The following is a 17,834-nucleotide window of genomic DNA, read 5'->3' as shown; positions in this document are numbered from 1 at the left end:
AAAACGTGCCAAGTAAAAGTGAACGGAGGGAGTACTAATATTTTCTTAATGAATTTAAATGTTGATTCAATTTTATTTAATACTCAGAATTTATTGGGGTTTCGAAAAGTAGGCAACAGAGCTAGAGGAAAATGCACTGCAATTTTGCAACAAGCGACAAAGGATATAATGCATATATCAAAATTGCTTCTTCTTCCCAAAAGGAAAAAGTGACAATATAGATTTTCAAGTCATCGACATGGACGTTACAAAGGTAAAGTTTGTTGTAATTAATTACAGCAGTTGATCCTTCTATATAAAACAATGGAGAAAAGTAACATTCTTCTCATTTATGGACCTATATTTGTTGTCACTTTCTATATGCGCAAAGAAAAATAAGACTATAGTACCAGTGGCGGAGTCAGGATTTTCATTAAGGAAAGTTAAAATATAAAGAAATAAACGCATCAAAAAGTCAAATGGTGTCATTATATAGTATATATACATATTTATATAAAAATTATCGAGGTATACAGTATAATTTTCCGGCGACTTTGGTGCATGTGGCTCTGCCACTGCATAGTACTGCTTAAGAAGAAGCTCCACAAAAAACTCCTACTATTTACTTTATATTAGGGGTAGACAGAGGCGGATCCAGAATTTTAGGAGGATTGGTACATTATTACGGAGAGGTGAATCCAGGATATAAATTCTATAGGTTCAATGTTTGGTTCTTAATATTGCACCCATTATACGTTTGGAATTATAAGTTCAAAACTATTATTTTTAATAATAATTTTCTTACATCTATATCCATACTTCGTGCTGAAAATGTTGGGATAAGTTGAACCTAATAGCTATATATTGCATCATCCACTAGTTTAATATGCACATTTTATTTAATCATATAAGATTTTTCGGTGACGAAAAAAAAAAATAATTTCAATATGTGAATTTTTTTAAAGAATAAATCAAAAAGAAAGAAAGAAAAAGAAATGTACTTAATTAATACACACCATGTGATGCCTAGTTTTAGAAAGAAAAAAAATAATAAGATTGATGTAAGATTTGAACACACACTGTCACTTAGAGAGATGCACCTAATATTATATATGATCTAGAGAGAAGAGCATGGATTTACGTCCTTCGAAGTAATACTGAATGTAACCCTACCATATATAATGCTACATTATCCAATAGCAATAATTGTATGGAGTAGAGCCCATCTTTTTTAGAAACTTTTCATTTTTGGAGTGATAATTATTTATTTCTTGTCTTCTTTTCTTAACTTAGTCGGAAATATCATCAATTGTCTTCCTACAACAACCACAATATATCTATACAATTTTCTTTTTTCTTCTTTAGACAATTAACTAAATCCATGGCATCATTATCTTCTTCTTCTGCTATAGCCCACGCCTTTTGCTTGAGCCCGGTCCTCTGGACCCGGATCGCCTAAAATTTAGTCGGATAACTGACATTGACCTAAGTAAAATTGGTCACTAACCCGCCATGACCGTTCCTTATATTTTAGCAATTTAGGGCCATAAAATGAGAACTCAGCCCTTCTAGTTTTTAACAAATTATGATAAATCGAGTTAGGAACTTCCGAATTCGATTCTGAGCATACGCCCAAGTCCCAAATCACGATACGGACCCACCAGGACCGTCAAAATACTGATTTGGGTCCATTTACTTAAAATGTTGACCGAAGTCAAACCTAGTAGAAGGTTAACATCGCAAATACGATCTCCCACCTTGCATTTGCGAGGCCTACAACACATGTTCACGCCAACAACATTAAAACTCTCCCAAATACTCCGAAATGCATACGACACTCACCCGGACCATCGGGGCTCCAAACCAAACACCAACACAAGTCTAAAATCATAACACGAACTCGCTCACACGATCAAATCATCAATATAACATCCGAAATCACGAATCGGACCACTTCGCATTCGCGTACAGCCCTTTGCGTTCGCATAAGGCAAAATTCCACCTAGCCCGTTCACTCTACACGTTCGCGGTTGTGCCTTAGCGAACGCGAAGAAGGAAAATAGATGACAACTGAAGCTAAGTAAAAACCTGATTTTCTAAGTTTCAAACCACCCGTAGCCTATCCGAAATTCACCCGAGCCCCCGGGGCTCCAAATCAAACATGCACACAAGTCCAAAAATATCATACGAACTTGCTAGCACGATCAAAATACCAAAATCATGAATTACTTTTAATGTTTGCATCCTTTATTGATTAAAGTACTTGAATCATATTGAAAATTGTTAGATGATATAGTAAAAGACCGAAATTTTACATACTTGAATTTTTGTGCAAATTACTCGATCGTTAATAAAAATTATATATCCTTATGTGTTAGCCTTGTGATAGCTTCTCATTCCGGAGGTTCATAAAATGTCCTCCTTTCTTGTAGAGCGAGCCGAACGCCTCGGCAATATAGATGCATCTATGGATCGTGTCGTACGTCCCTCGGTAGTGTACACGTTATTCCGGATCGGGCCCATAAAAATGACCTAAGGAAAATTAGTCATCGCCTCTCCATGACCGTTTCTCGTTTTTTGGCATTTTATGGCCATAAAACTGGAATTTTACCCGATTCTCATATTTCAATGTGATATAGCCCACACCATCTGCATGGGCTCCGAAGGCCGGACCCGAATTGCCTAAAATTTTGCTGGCCCATCAAAAACGACCTAAAAAATATTAGTCATCGCCTCACCATGACTGTTCCATCTAATTGTTATGTATCTTAGTTAACCTCTTTGAGCCTGTAATCTTGTTTCTTTGGCAATCACATTACAAAAACTTCATGCTAATATAGCATGAAGTTATTTCACATTGAAGCTAAAACTTCATGTTAATGCATGCTGAAGTTATTTATCCTGCAGTCTACAATTTTATCCGAAGCTTCAGTTTAAACATGTTGAAGTTATTTAGTTCATTTGCTAAAACTTCAGACTAAACATGCTGAAGTTATTTAGTTGCTTTGCTAAAACTTCAGACTAAACATGCTTAAGTTATTTAGTTCATTTGCTAAAACTTCAAACCCGATATATCCTATTTGAGGGAGGATAGACCCGATATATCCTATTTGAGGGCGGATGGACCCGATATATCCTATTTGGCTGCGGATAAATCCGATATATCCTATTTGACTGCGGATAAATCTGATATATCCTATTTGAGGGTGGATGGACCCGATATATCATATTTGAGGGCGGATGGACCCGATGGTCGGGTCGGGCCTGGGACCACGAGCTAGGACCGTTTGGCCCACTAGAGGTGGGCTCGTACTGGTCTCGTGGGCTGGTTCTAAGCTAGGAACCGTTAGGACCGGGCCCGTTTGGCCCGCCAAAAGACCGTGACTAGACCGGTCCCTTGGCAGGCCAAACGGGCCCAACGGATATTATTTTTTTTAAAAAGAGTTGTTTGGCTTTTGAAAAAAGGAGCCATTGGGGGTTTAAAAAATAGCCGTTGGATATTTAAAAAATAGTCATTTACCCCCCATCCCCCCAAACTTAGTTTTAACCCCAAACGTTTTATTATTATACTTTTTTCTTATTTTCTACTATAAATACCCCCTCATTATTTCATTTTCCGTTCAACCCGAACCCTTCCAAATCCTGAACTAACTATCTCCACTAGTCATAAAATAGTAAAAGCACATACATAGAGTCTTATTTAGGGGAATGATGATCTAGAAAGTAGAATAACCGGTCAGGTCGTTACAAGTGCAGACCGCACAAGAATTGTGCGACCGCAGAAGATGCTTCACAACAACAATCCAGAAATGTGCGGTTGCAAAATCAAAGCTCCTACCAACTGAAGAAATCTGCAGACCGCACATGGAACCTGGAATCTCATCTATAAACACATCTACATACTCTCTGACTACTGGGATAGACTGAAGTGTAGGTATCTCAGCATATGTATCTCTAACTCGCACAATATGATAAATGCACCCTTTTGCTATCATTTTCCTCACCTTAGATAGGAAATAAACCTACCTCTAGGTGTCGTTGTATTTCCTACCCATTCAAGGACTGGCTCACCATGTGAGTTGTCTGTGCAGATCCAAATATTGATACTATAGCATGTGAGTTATCCGTGCAGATCCGGATATTGATATTATATCACGTGAGTTATTCGTGCAACACGTGAGTTGTCCATGCGGATTATAGCGCTTGGGCTAAAGGAGCACCTCCGAAGTCTACACATAGACCCAGTAAGCGCAGGTACCTATTGAGTGTGAGTGTTGAGTGATTGGGATAGTAGCCCCGGAACTGAGGATGCTATTACTACCCACGTGGAGGGGTATTTAAGTATTTACACTTACCCGTTCACACTGGGCCTGGTAGACCCAGTTATTTTAGATTTTTGCAAGAGATACGAGGTGTGTCTTAGGAAAATCCACCCGTCTATATGGAGGATCGTGATCCTTCTCCGTTACTTTGTGAATAATACCAAGTCTCGTCGGTTTACTATCGACCACCTGCTCCGTCTATACAGTCCCCGAATTTTTTGAGGGGTTCACCGGTTCGTGATGAGGTTGGAGCCTCACCTACTTAATGACTGTATGTGGGTCTCACTTCAGCCAGGCATGGATATTTCTCGTATTCAGGCATACGCTTAGGGTGTAAAGGAGCGTAAGCAGAAGTAGAGGGCACATAGCATTGGATCTTTGTATTTTGACGGCGAGGATGAAGTTTTAGCTGGAATAAATTATGGACCGCTGATGAATTGGATCAATGGTCGAGATTTGTTTGTGCTTCTTTGTGAGTGTGGAAAATGGTCTACATGGCGCAATCAGATTGGCTTAGAGAGGAGTGGATTGCCAACCTGGACTAGTGAGGGCGATTAGACTAGGTCAGGTAGGGGATTGGGGCAAACTTTTGTGGAAAAATCCATCATTGTCTTATCTTGATCCACGTGCCTCTATTTGTGAAAAAGAGGTGCAAAAGATTATCCATTTGCAGAAAATAGCAAATCAAATGCCAGATGTATTTACAGATCTGAAAAGGATAACAAAATCACATATCCCTGTAGAGAATGTTCCAATCTGTATTGATGTCCCTGTTGGACATTCTTCTAGTGTCATAGCTAATGAGTCAAAATATGTGCAGTACATTTTGTTGAAGAGGCGTGCCCATCCTTTAACATTTCCAGGTTTTGCAAATCTATCTGGTGTGTATGTCATCTTCTTTGGATGATGACTAGCAATATAATCATTCAATGGCCTACGCAGGAATTCTTAACAACAGTCTCCTCTTTGGAGATGCTCTAACAACCAAACCTAAAGATTGCACCCTTCGAAATATCCGGTCCCATGCCTGCATTGATGCAAGGCCCGATACATCTCGACTAGTATCATAGGAACGATAGTTTATTTTGGTCTTTCGATTCTTTCCATCATGGTCCTAGCGACCATGTCTAAACGAGTGTGAATTTTTCCTCCTTATATTGGGAAAATCAACAGACCCGGGAAGCAGACTATGAAGACATAAATTCGATGATGAATGCCCGTACTTAGCCTTGGACGGAATTCACCACCCGATTTGGGTTGCATTCCCAAACAACCCGACTCATAGATAGCGCCTTGTGGTGCGACAGGGTCCGGGCACAACGGAGCTCTCACCCTATCTGGCGCCCCCTTCCAGGGGATTTGGGGCCCGGTCCGCCGCTGAGGACGCTTCTCAAGACTACAATTCGGATGATGGAGCCTCCCGATTCTAGGTCTGGGTTGTTCTCGGTTCGCTTGCCATTACTAGGGAAATCCTTGTAAGTTTCTTTTCCTCCGCTTATTGATATGCTTAAACGCAACGAGTAGTCCCGCCTGACCTGGGGTCGCAGTCGGAGCGCCTAAGCGTAATAAAGGTTGGGGAGCCCAAACATGCGACGGGTTGAGCCGCGACATTACGAGAGTTGAGTTTCAACCACCACTTGTAGTATCATCCGTCATCGTGGACTCGCATTTAGGCCAACCGCACACTCGGGGCGCACATATGGCCAGTATCCGTCCCACGACATCACCACGACCATAATTCTGGGTGCGGTGTGCGGGGGCGACGATCGACTACCTTGTTTGATTATACAGTCCCCGGATATTCCAAGAAGGCTGATCAAGCTTACACGTCGGGCCAGCAAGGCCCTCTTCTCCAGTATCGACGAAGACCGAGACTGTGGCTGGCAGGGATGCTTCGTCCGAGTAAAGATCGAGGATTTGATCCCCCCTGAATACATGCCATTCCTTGAGAAATGGAATGTGTCTCGTAAGTGCAACTCCTTCATCAAAATTTCTTCTGCGTGTACCCAGCCCCCGGACCTAGATCGCCTCAAATATTTTCAGGCCATCAAAAACGATCTAAGGAAGCAAACTCACTGCCCCGTCATGACCGCTCCTCATTTTTTGGCGTTTTATGGCCATAAAACTGAAATTCCGCCTAATTCTCTGAGTTTCGTGTGCTATAGCCCACGCCTTCCGCGTGGGCCCGGACCCGGACCCGGATTCATTTTCTGGAAGAAGACACTTGTTCTTCTTCACTGCATGCAAAATTCACAGATGCTAAGTCCACACACATGCATCGATCATTGTATCATCCAGTGCTCCATCTCTTTTGTCAATCACAGCACACAGAGGCAACATTCAAGTTAGTTCCTCAGCAGGCTTGTCACGACCCGAAATTTTTACCTTTAAACCGTGATGGCGCCTAACATTTCACTTGCTAGGCAAGCCAATGTTATAATAATATTAATCAATTTTTAAATAATTTTAAATTATTAATAATCAAAGAAACAAATGCGGAAACAAAGTTTGAAATATAGTGAATAATCCATAAAAACAATGGTGTCTAAATACCATCCTAGAATTGGTGTCACAAGTGCACGAGCTTCTAGAATAATACAAATAAAGATCCGAATAAAATGAAGCTGTCTGGAAATAAACACACAGCTAAAGTAAAATAGACGGGGACTTCAGAACTGCGGACGCAATACAGTTATACCTCAAGTCTCCTCCGAGTAGCTGAAATCCGAGCAAGTCTATGGCACGCCGCTGGGACCAACTCTGAAATCTGCACAAGAAGTGCAGAGTGTAGTATCAGTACAACCGACTCCATGTACTGGTAAGTGCTGAGCCTAACCTCGACGAAGTTGTGACGAGGCTAAGGCGGTTCACTTATATTAACCTGTACGCAATATTAGTAATAACAGCAATAGTAGAAATAAATCAGGTAACTCATTTATAATAATTGAAGCCAACTCAACAGTTATACCCAATTATCATTTCCATCAATTATGTTACAGCGTGCAACCCACTCTCACAATATATTCATATTCAATTCTGTTGCAGCGTGCAACCCGCTCTCACAATATATGCACATTCGGTTTTGTTGCAGCGTGCAACCCGCTCTCACAATATATTCACATTCGGTTATGTTGCAGCGTACAACTCGCTCTCACAATATATTCACATCCGGTTCTGTTGCAGCGTACAACCCGCTCTCACAATATATTCACATTCGGTTCTGTTATAGCATACAACCTGCTCTCACAATATATTCATTTTAATCAAGTCTGTTGCGGCGTGCAACCCGATCCCCCAATATATATATATATATATATATATATATATGTGTGTGTCAACTTTTAAATAAGTCTGTTGCGGCGTGCAACCCGATCCTCCAATATGGACTTTTAATAAATCTGTTGCGGCGTGCAACCCGATCCTTCAATATGGAATTTTAATAAGTTTGTTGCGGCGTGCAACCCAATCCTCCAATATGAACTTTTAATTAATCTGTTGCGGCGTGCAACCCGATCCTCCAACATATTCATTATAATCAATCATGTTGCGGCGTGCAGTCTGCTCTTCCAACATATTCATTTACCAATTCTTATAGAAGAATTTTCTCAATAAATGCAACAATTAATATAAAATTATAAGACAACAAGCATACAATAATTATGATTTAATTACGAAATAAACAAATCCAAATAGCAAATTATTATAGAAATCAGAGAGAAAATATGCAGTTTAATATTTAATATGCTAAATGTCAAATAACAATTAAGGCACATAATTCAAATAGCATGTAACAATTAATGCAGGAATTCGAGAATTAATATTTGACAAATAATAGGAGAGAAACAATTATTATAATAATTAATTTATGATTTAAAATAATTTATGATTTTTCATGTATGCAAACAAATAATTAATTTGACAACGTATAGACACTCGTCACCTCGCCTATACGCCGTTCACATGCAATTCATATAACAATTAATTTAAGGGTTCTATTCCCTCAATTCAAGGTTAACCAAGACACTTACCTCGCTTTGCAAATTCCAATCAATTATTCAACCGCAACTTTTCCTTTTTAATTTATTTCCGAAAGCTTCAAATCTATTCACAAACAATTCGATATATTCAGTATTAATCATAGGAGTTAATTCCATATGAATTTATTAATTTTCCAGATAAAATTCAAAATTCATTAAAATATTCGACAGTGGGACCCACATCTCAAATCTCGAAAAAACTTACGAAATCCGAACACCTATTCCGAGATGAGTCCAACCATACAAAAATTATCCAATTCCGATATCAAATGGACCTTCAAATCTTACATTTTTGTTTTTGATTTTACAAAAATTTCAAATTCTTCCATCTAAATTCGAAATAAATGATGAATATAGACATGGATTTGTGAAATATAATCACTTTTAGTTAAAGAACACTTACCCAATTAAAAGTCATGAAAATCCCCCTTGAAATCGCCCAAATCCGAGACTTGAAACTCAAAAAAATGAGCAAAAATGGCTAAGACCCGATTTTATGTATTCTGCCCAGCATTTTCTCATCTGCGACCTATATTTTCACATCTGCGGTCTCGCATTTGCGATACAAAGCTCGCATTTGCGGAACAGGGCAGCTTGACCAGCGGCCGCATCTGCGCCCAAAAATATCGCACCTGCGACATCGCAGAAGCGCACAAGTGATCGTAGAAGCGGTCTTCTCGCAGAAGCGGCTTGTCCATCGCGGATGCGGTTTCACACCTGTGCTCATTTTTTCGTAGAAGCGGAGCTCGGCAAGGCTGTTCAATATTGCAGAAGCGACTAGTATTTCCGCAGGAACGGCCACGCACCTGCGCACAAAATGTCGCAGGTGCGACACACCAGAACCAACACTGGGCAGCAAGTTCCAATTGCTCTGTGGCTCGTCCGAAACTCATTCGAGCCACTCGGGATCTCGTCCGAATATTCCAACAAGTCCAAAAATATAATACAGACTTACTCAAGGTTTCAATTCACGTCAAACAATATCAAAATTACAATTCACACCTCGATTCGAGCTTTGAGTTTTAAACTTTTTCATTTGCAAATCTTGTGCCAAAACATATTAAATGAATCCGGAATGACTTCAAACTTGGCACACAATTCATAACTGACATAACGGAGTTGTTCAAATCTCCAGAATCAGATTCTGGCTCCGATATTAAAAAGTCAACCCCGTGGTCTAACTTGAAAATCTTTAGCCTTTAAATTGCTAATTCCGTTAAATGGTCATAACTTGAGCTAGGAACCTTCAAATTAAATTTTGGGCATATGCCTAAGTCCCAGATCACGATACAGAACTACCGGAACTGTCAAAATATTGATCCGGGTCCGTTTACTAAAAATGTTGACCAAAGTCACCTCAGTTGATTTTAAAACTCTATTTCACATTTTAATCCATTTTTCACCTGAAAACTTTTCGAAAAATTTTACGGACTGCGCACGCAAGTCGAGGAATAATAAATGGTACTTTTTGAGGTCTTAGAACATAGAATTACTTATTAAATTTAAAGATGATATTTTGGATCATCATAAGGCTGCCTCTTCATCTTTCCAACCGGCCGCCGGTACTGAGGCGGTCACTCGTGAAATTGCTTTCTTCGAGACAGCTATTCCCGAAGTGGCTTCCACCGACTCGGCTCCCGATCCCCCCTTGAAAAGCTTTATTCCCGGGGGCTGTTCAATTGCGAACAACTTCAAGGTCGAGAAACCCTCATCCAAAAAGGACCGGGGTGAAGGAGTATCGAGATATATATGCCCCGTTACCGAAGACGTCCTTCCCGTGGTAAGGAAGCTGATTGGTGGGATTCCCCTGAGGGGTGCACCGCCAACCGACCTTGATCTTCGAGTCGTGACGACACTCGGGCCACTAGATTGAAGGCTTCTGATTGGTTATTATCTTCCACTACAATAAAGTCAAGTTGTCGTGCGTTGTTAGTGACAAAAAAATTACTCGGATATTACCTTGCTTTTAGTCTTTAACATATTTTACTATTCAAATAAACACGCTCGTAATTTTTTGAGTAGGCAAATTATTTAATTAGGTTCCTTATTAATTCAGTCAGTTGAAGACTGAGAAATATTTGGATCTAAAGGTATTCCTAATGGTCAATAAAGTGAAGATAAAAATCATGAAATTTCATGTTCAAATAAAAACACTATAGGCAAAAATCATTAGGTGATTAATTTTTATCTGGCTCCAATAAAATAGTTGAGATGGAACGATATAACTTGGACAATATAATCATATAAAAAATAAAATAAGAAATTGAGAAATATGTTGCTGGAAAAAGACTTTTTCAACCTCCATAGAAAATTAAAATAGAAAAAGAAATTCAATCAATGGGGTCCTTTTTCTTTGGCAGAGAAGAGAGAGAGGGACGTTTGTGTTTGTGCTTTTGAGCTATAATTCAATTCAATTGGGATATGTATGACTCTTTCTTTGTAGCTTCAATGTCCACTTGTACTTTTAGCTGTCCATTGTGTATATACAATGGAGAATTTCCTACTTCCTTCTATTAAAGTTCAAAGAAAACAAAAAAAAAAAAACAATAATTCAAATCAAGAGCAAAGCATTAAGAAGAAGCTTCACAATAATTTCCTACCACATTAAATGTCACAGTATGCATCAGTTGACTGACTTTCCTTCTATTAAAGTTCAAAGAAAACCCAGTACCAATAATTCTGTGGAGTAGAGCCCATCTCATACCAACTTTTCCAATAGCAATAATTCTTATCTCTTCTAACATATTATAAAACTATGTTGAAAATATCATCTAGAGTTCTATTACCACAACCATAATTTTTTCACATACCGTTTTCAGAGAATTAACATGGAGTCCATGGCATCTTCTGCCAGATGGAGCTATGATGTTTTCCTAAGTTTTAGAGGTGAAGATACTCGAAAAATATTTAAAAGTCACTTATACGAAGTCTTGAATGATAGGGAAATAAAAACCTTTCAAGATGAAAAACGGCTAGAGTATGATGCAACCATCCCAGAAGAACTCTGTAAAGCTATAGAAGAGTCTCAATTTGCCATTGTCGTTTTCTCAAAGAATTATGCAACATCGAGGTGGTGTTTGAATGAACTAGTGAAGATTATGGAATGCAAGACTCAATTTAAACAAACTGTTATACCGATATTCTATGATGTGGATCCATCATATGTTCGGAACCAAAAGGAGAACTTTGCAAAAGCCTTTGAAGAACATGAAACAAAGTATAAGGATGATGTTGAGGGAATACAAAGATGGAGGATTGCTTTAAATGCAGCGGCCAATCTCAAAAGCTCATGTGATAATCGTAACAAGTGAGCTAAAAACACATAAGCTGATACTTTATACATTCAAATGAGTTAAACATAATCTTAAATAAATTTTTCAAATTTTCGGAATAAGTAATTCTAGTTGATTATATATGTTTCTATCAATTTAATTACAAACTCAATAACATTGTTACACAGATAAAATTTAATTAGTTCTTCAAAGAGTTTGATTTATGTGCACACTCCTTGTATATATCACAATCTTCTACTTTTTGTAGGACTGATGCAGACTGTATTCGGCTGATTGTTGACCAAATCTCGTCCAAATTATGCAAGATTTCTTTATCTTATTTGCAAAACATTGTTGGAATAGATACCCATTTAGAGAAAATAGAATCCTTACTAGAGATAGGAATCAATGATGTTCGGATTATGGGGATCTGGGGCATGGGGGAGTCGGTAAAACGACATAAGCAAGAGCTATGTTTGATACTCTTTTAGGAAGAAGGGATAGTTCCTATCAATTTGATGGTGCTTGTTTCCTAAGGGATATTAAAGAAAACAAACGTGGAATGCATTCTCTACAAAATACCCTTCTATGTGAACTTTTAAGGGAAAAAGCTAATCACAATAATGAGGAGGACGGGAAGCACCAAATGGCTAGTACGCTTCGTTCTAAGAAGGTTCTAATTGTGCTTGATGACATAGATGATAAAGACTATTATTTGGAGTATTTAGCAGGTGATCTTGATTGGTTTGGTAATGGTTCTAGAATTATTGTAACAACTAGAGATCAAGCATTTGATAGAGAAGAATGATATATTATATGAAGTGAGTGCACTACCTAATCATGAATCCATTCAGTTGTTCAATCAACATGCTTTCAAAAAAGAAGTTCCAGATGAGCATTTTAAGAAACTTTCATTGGAGGTAGTAAATTATGCTAAAGGCTTTCCTTTAGCCCTCAAAGTGTGGGGTTCTTCCTTGACATAACTGTGTGAAAAAGTGCTATAGAGCAAATGAAAATTAATCCTAATTCAAAAATTATTGAAAAACTCAAAATTAGTTATGATGGATTAGACTCCATGCAACAAGAGATTTTCCTGGATATAGCATGCTTCTTACGAGGGTTAGAAAAAGATTACATCATGCAAATTCTCAAGAGTTGTCATTTTGGAGCTGAATATGGATTGGATGTCCTCATCGAAAAATCTCTTGTGTTCATCACTGAATACGGTAAAATTGAAATGCATGACTTAATACAAGAAATGGGTAGATATATAGTGAACTTGCAAAAGAATCCGGGAGAACGCAGCAGACTAAGGCTCGTCAAGGATTTCGAAGAAGTGATGATCAACAATGCAGTAAGTAGGATAAACAATGGAAGAGTATTTGATTTCTAATTTTCATATTCCAAAGACATATAGGACAGTCAACTCCATTTATCTGTTCCTCTTGCTTCATAATCTTGCAGGTACATCATTTTAGTTGTTTACTTTGGTTAGTAGGAAAAGCAAAAGTAATATTAATTGCCTAATTAGTAAAAAAAGATATTAATTGCCTAATCCATTAAGTAGCCTCTTTAATTTACATTGCCTAATTCGTTTTTCTTATATTTTTTAGCGATTGATTAGTCTAGCTAGTAGCCACTTAATCTGTTTGATCCAATTTCATTCTTTGGATTAACTTGAAAATTGTATGACATTTTATTACATAATAAAATGGGTGGGGAGTTCTTAGAGGGAGGGAGCCGAGTGTCTATCGGAAACAACCTCTTTATCCCAGGGTAGAGATAAGGTCTGCGTACACACTACCCTCCCCAGACCCCACTAGTGAGATTATACTGGGTTGTTATTGTTGTTGTTTTTTATTACATAATAACTCAATCAGAGATTCACTTTTTCATTATTTGTTTTTAAAAAAAAAAGTCACTATAAATTTTTGGTATTGTTTCAATTGCAGTTTCTTCTATCGCAACATGTAAAGCTTATAAACTTGACTCTAATGAACTTCTAAGAAAAGTGTAATATTAGAAAATAGAACTATAGAATTAATTGCAAAAAGTATTTCTGTGAAGTAACATTAGTATTTCCTATTGATCTTCTTACTAGGGGACCATGGCAGTGGAAGCAATTTGGGTTCGTTATAATTTTGGTACACTACGCTTTAGCAATATGAAAAGGCTTAGGATATTATGCATAGAGAATAACAGGTGGGGCAATGATGGCTCCATTGAGCACCTGCCCAATAACTTGCGTTGGTTTGTTTTGAGTGGCTATCCTTGGGAGTTATTGCCGGCTGAATTTGAACCCAAAATGCTTGTTCATCTTCAACTCAAACAGAATTCACTGCGTCATTTATGGACGGAAACAAAGGTATAATAGTTGAGTTCTATTTTACTTTTCTGTTTCTCTCTAACTATCTTTGTCCTTTAATTTAGTGATAATGAACACATATTATTACTTTTGTCGCGTATTATTTGAGGTACTTTCTATTTTTGCTAAAATTATAAACGAACAAAGGTTATTAATTCCATAAGCTCAAATTTTTGTATTTCCATCTCAAAAAATTAATTTTATATTATTTGAGGTTGTTCTCAATATTATTGTAAAAGATCTTCATGTCTTTTTTCTCCAAATCTTCCCATCATCATTTTAACTAAGAAGCTCAATTTAAAAGCTCCTTCAATTATTTCTCATGGTAAGATTAAATTCATATGAATCTCATCCCGGGCTGTACATAGTGGGACGGAAGGAATACTTATTAGTAAAACAAAAGAAATTTATTGTGTACAACTATTTTTTCGAATGTTATATACGCTTTCATACACTGCTTATGAATTTAAGATTTGGGTTTTCCCGTTTTATATTACACTTTTTTAATGAGAAACATTTTTCTCTTTGCTAAATTTTTTTTCAATCATGTTAAATTACAATTAGCAATATTTTATTTATAATTTACTTTTATTCAGTTTCTTAACAAGTAATTTTCCATATATAAAAAATAAATTTCTAATTTCGCACAAAAATAATGTGTTAGACCCTCATAATTCAAATGCTATCATTCATTTCTTGTCGAGTGAGTAATAAATACTTTTAGGAAAGCTAGCAATAAGTAATTAAGAATTCAAGAAAACAGAGGTCATTTGATGCTCGCAAATACAAATGAAAAAACAAAACAAAAAAGGTTTCTACATTCATACATAGCCCCACTAGCCAAATATTTTATTATTGGAATCCAGCAGAGCAGCAATAGAGGTTCATTATTTTCTCTATATCTCATTCTGTCGGTGTTCTGAACAGGATTTGCAGTCTCTACGGAGGATAGATCCCAGCTACTCTGAAAGCCTTATGCGAACACCAGATTTCACGGGGATGCCAAATTTGGAGTATTTGAATCTAGAGTATTCTGCTCTTGAAGAGGTTCACCATTCCCTGGGGTGTTGTAGAAAACTCGCCGAGTTAAATTTGACTTGGTGTGAACGCCTTGAGAGGTTTCCATGTGTTAACGTGGAATCACTTGAATATCTGAGTTTAGAATTTTGTCATAGTTTAGAGAAATTTTCAGAAATCCACGGGAGAATGAAGCCGGAGATACAGATTCGCATGCGAGACTCTGGGATAAGGAAACTACCATCATCTATTACCCAGTACCAAACTCATATTACCAAGCTAGATTTGAGCTTTATGAGAAACCTTGTAGCTCTTCCAAGCAGCATCTGTAGGTTGAAAAGTTTGGTTAGTCTAAATGTGTCGTTTTGCTCAAAACTGGAAAGCTTGCCAGAAGAGATGGGGGATTTAGACAACTTGGAGGAGCTTGATGCCAGCTATACTCTAATTTCACGACCTCCGTCTACAATCGTACGCTTGAACAAACTTAAAATCTTGAAGTTTGGAGGCGTCAAAGATAGAGTGCACTTTGAGTTCTCGCCGGTGGCAGAAGGATTACGGTCATTGGAAACTTTGAGTCTCAGTTACTGCAATCTAATAGATGGAGGACTTCCAAAAGACATTGGATCGTTATCCTCTTTGAAAAAGTTGTATCTCAGAGGAAATAATTTTGAGCATTTGCCTCGAAGTATAGCCCAACTTGGTGCTCTTCGAATCTTGGACTTAAGAAAGTGCAAGAGGCTTACACGGCTGCCAAAACTTCCACCAGAATTAGATACAATACATGCAGATTATTGGAGCAATGATTCCATCTGTAATTCGTTGTTTCAGAATATCTCGTCTGTTTCAGATTCCTTGTCACTAAGAGTATTTACCAGTGTGGTTCCTTATGATTATGAGGAGATCCATGATATCCCAAGTTGGTTCCTCTTTAAGGGAAGGGATAGAAGTGTATCAGTCAATTTGCCTGAAAATTGGTATATACCTCATAAATTCTTGGGATTTGCTGTATGTTACTCTGGCAGATTAGTTGACACCACAGCTCACTTGATTCCCTTATGTAATGATGGCATGTCGTGGATGACCCAAGAACTTGCTTTATCCAACCATTCAGAATCATCCGGCAGTTCAAATATACATTTTTTGTTTGTTCCTTTTGCTGGCTTATGGGATACATCTAAGGCAAATGGAAAAACACCAAATGACTGGGGGATTATTAGGCTATCTTTTTCGGGAGTAATGAAGTAGTATGGACTTCGTTTGTTGTATAAAGAAGAAGCTGAGGTTGAGGCCTTGTTACAAATGAGGAAAAATAACAATGAACCAACAGAACATTCCACTGGGATATAACAATATGAACACGACTTCATGATCAATGAAGCCAGTTGCTCCTCGGGTAAGAAACAAAAGAGTCACAATTCCAAACTTTGCAGCTAAAATTTTAGCTCAGGGATATACATCAGATGAATAACAGAATACTAGTTTTGTGGTAGAGTTAAAGGCTCACGATCTTTTAAAATATTGAGTGTTTTCTTTCAAGACTGTTTGCACTAATTCATCTAATATGATCGTTTCAAATTAGGAATATCCGATGTTTTTTATATTAACGTATGTTGTTACTTGTTAAAATAGATCTTGATAAATTAATAACATCTATATCTCTATATTACTTATAAGTGGTTTTAACAAGTTTACTCTTTTGCTTTTGGATTAGTTTTTACAGTTCAAATGGGAACAAGGTATTTTGAGAACTAAACTGCATATGAAAGATTGGAAGTCCCATCAAGATCAAATCATTGAGAAGGTCAAAGAGGCTTTATTTGTGCACTTAGATGAATAAGATTTGCTAATTTGAGAATATGGAGTTTCTTCTCCTAGCAGATTTAAGTCAAGTAGCTTATGAACAATTTTAAATCTTTTTAGTCTTTTCTAGTGTACCAAAAAAAATGTTTTTCATACAATGTGTGTTTGTTCGCGTGACAATATCCATTTCTCCCTTTTTACCTCCTGTGAAATCAAATAAAATTTCAGATAAAGTAAAAAATAGAAATGTCACGTTTTAAATCTTCAAAGGGCAATTTGTATAATTTCTTTATTTGGAACTTATATTTGAAGAGCAAGGTGAACTTATATTTCATTACAACAATTACTATATTATTCTCTGTTTTAACTTTTAAATTCACAATTCTCGTAACAATAATACTTTTCTCATTTCACCCTTAACAATATCGATTTAATGGAATAACTAATGTCATGTTTTTCATAACATTTTCTACCAAGACATGGTGGAATTTACTCATAATCTATATAAATGTTCTTGATTACACTACAAATAACCAACTTCGATTTGATATTTCAAATCAGATCGTATTTTTGTTTAAGAAATGAAAATAAATCACTTGGAACCCATATAAGAGAAATCTAAATTGGAAATTGTGAAAGTTAGACCCCATGGAATTCATATCTACGACTAAAATAATAAAACAAAACAAGTAAGAGTTATTTTGAAGTTTCAAAATTTTTAACAAATTATAGTAATTATGTTACTATTGTTTATCCACACTCGATGTTCATATCAAAAAGACCAATAAAACTTATACTTTATAAACATTATGACATTTCACTATTATCATTTCAAGATAAGAAAAGACAACAGAAAGGACTAATATGCTAGGCTTCAGTTTTTCTTATATTTATAAAGAATTTAATTTTAAACTAGGACTATTATCTTGAAACAAGAGGAAAATATTTGAGAAAATTTTCGTCCAGAAGGGTCACACTCATCTAAGCTCACAGGAAGAAAAAAATTTTATATAGCTCTAATAATTTTTTTTTAAAAGTCAAA

The 17,834-nt window shown here is 37.0% G+C and overlaps 1 pseudogene; it reads left to right on the top strand.

The window, feature by feature from the left end:
- The first annotated feature begins 11,000 nt into the window (after positions 1-11,000).
- LOC104101303 (TMV resistance protein N-like) lies at positions 11,001-16,576 on the top strand (annotated as a pseudogene).
- The last annotated feature ends 1,258 nt before the right edge of the window (positions 16,577-17,834 follow it).

This window comes from Nicotiana tomentosiformis, chromosome 5 (assembly GCF_000390325.3).
Source record: "Nicotiana tomentosiformis chromosome 5, ASM39032v3, whole genome shotgun sequence".
Taxonomy (NCBI): Eukaryota; Viridiplantae; Streptophyta; class Magnoliopsida; order Solanales; family Solanaceae; genus Nicotiana; species Nicotiana tomentosiformis.
The sequence above is the reverse complement of the archived record's forward strand: the minus strand, read 5'-3'. Positions and strand labels throughout refer to the sequence as shown.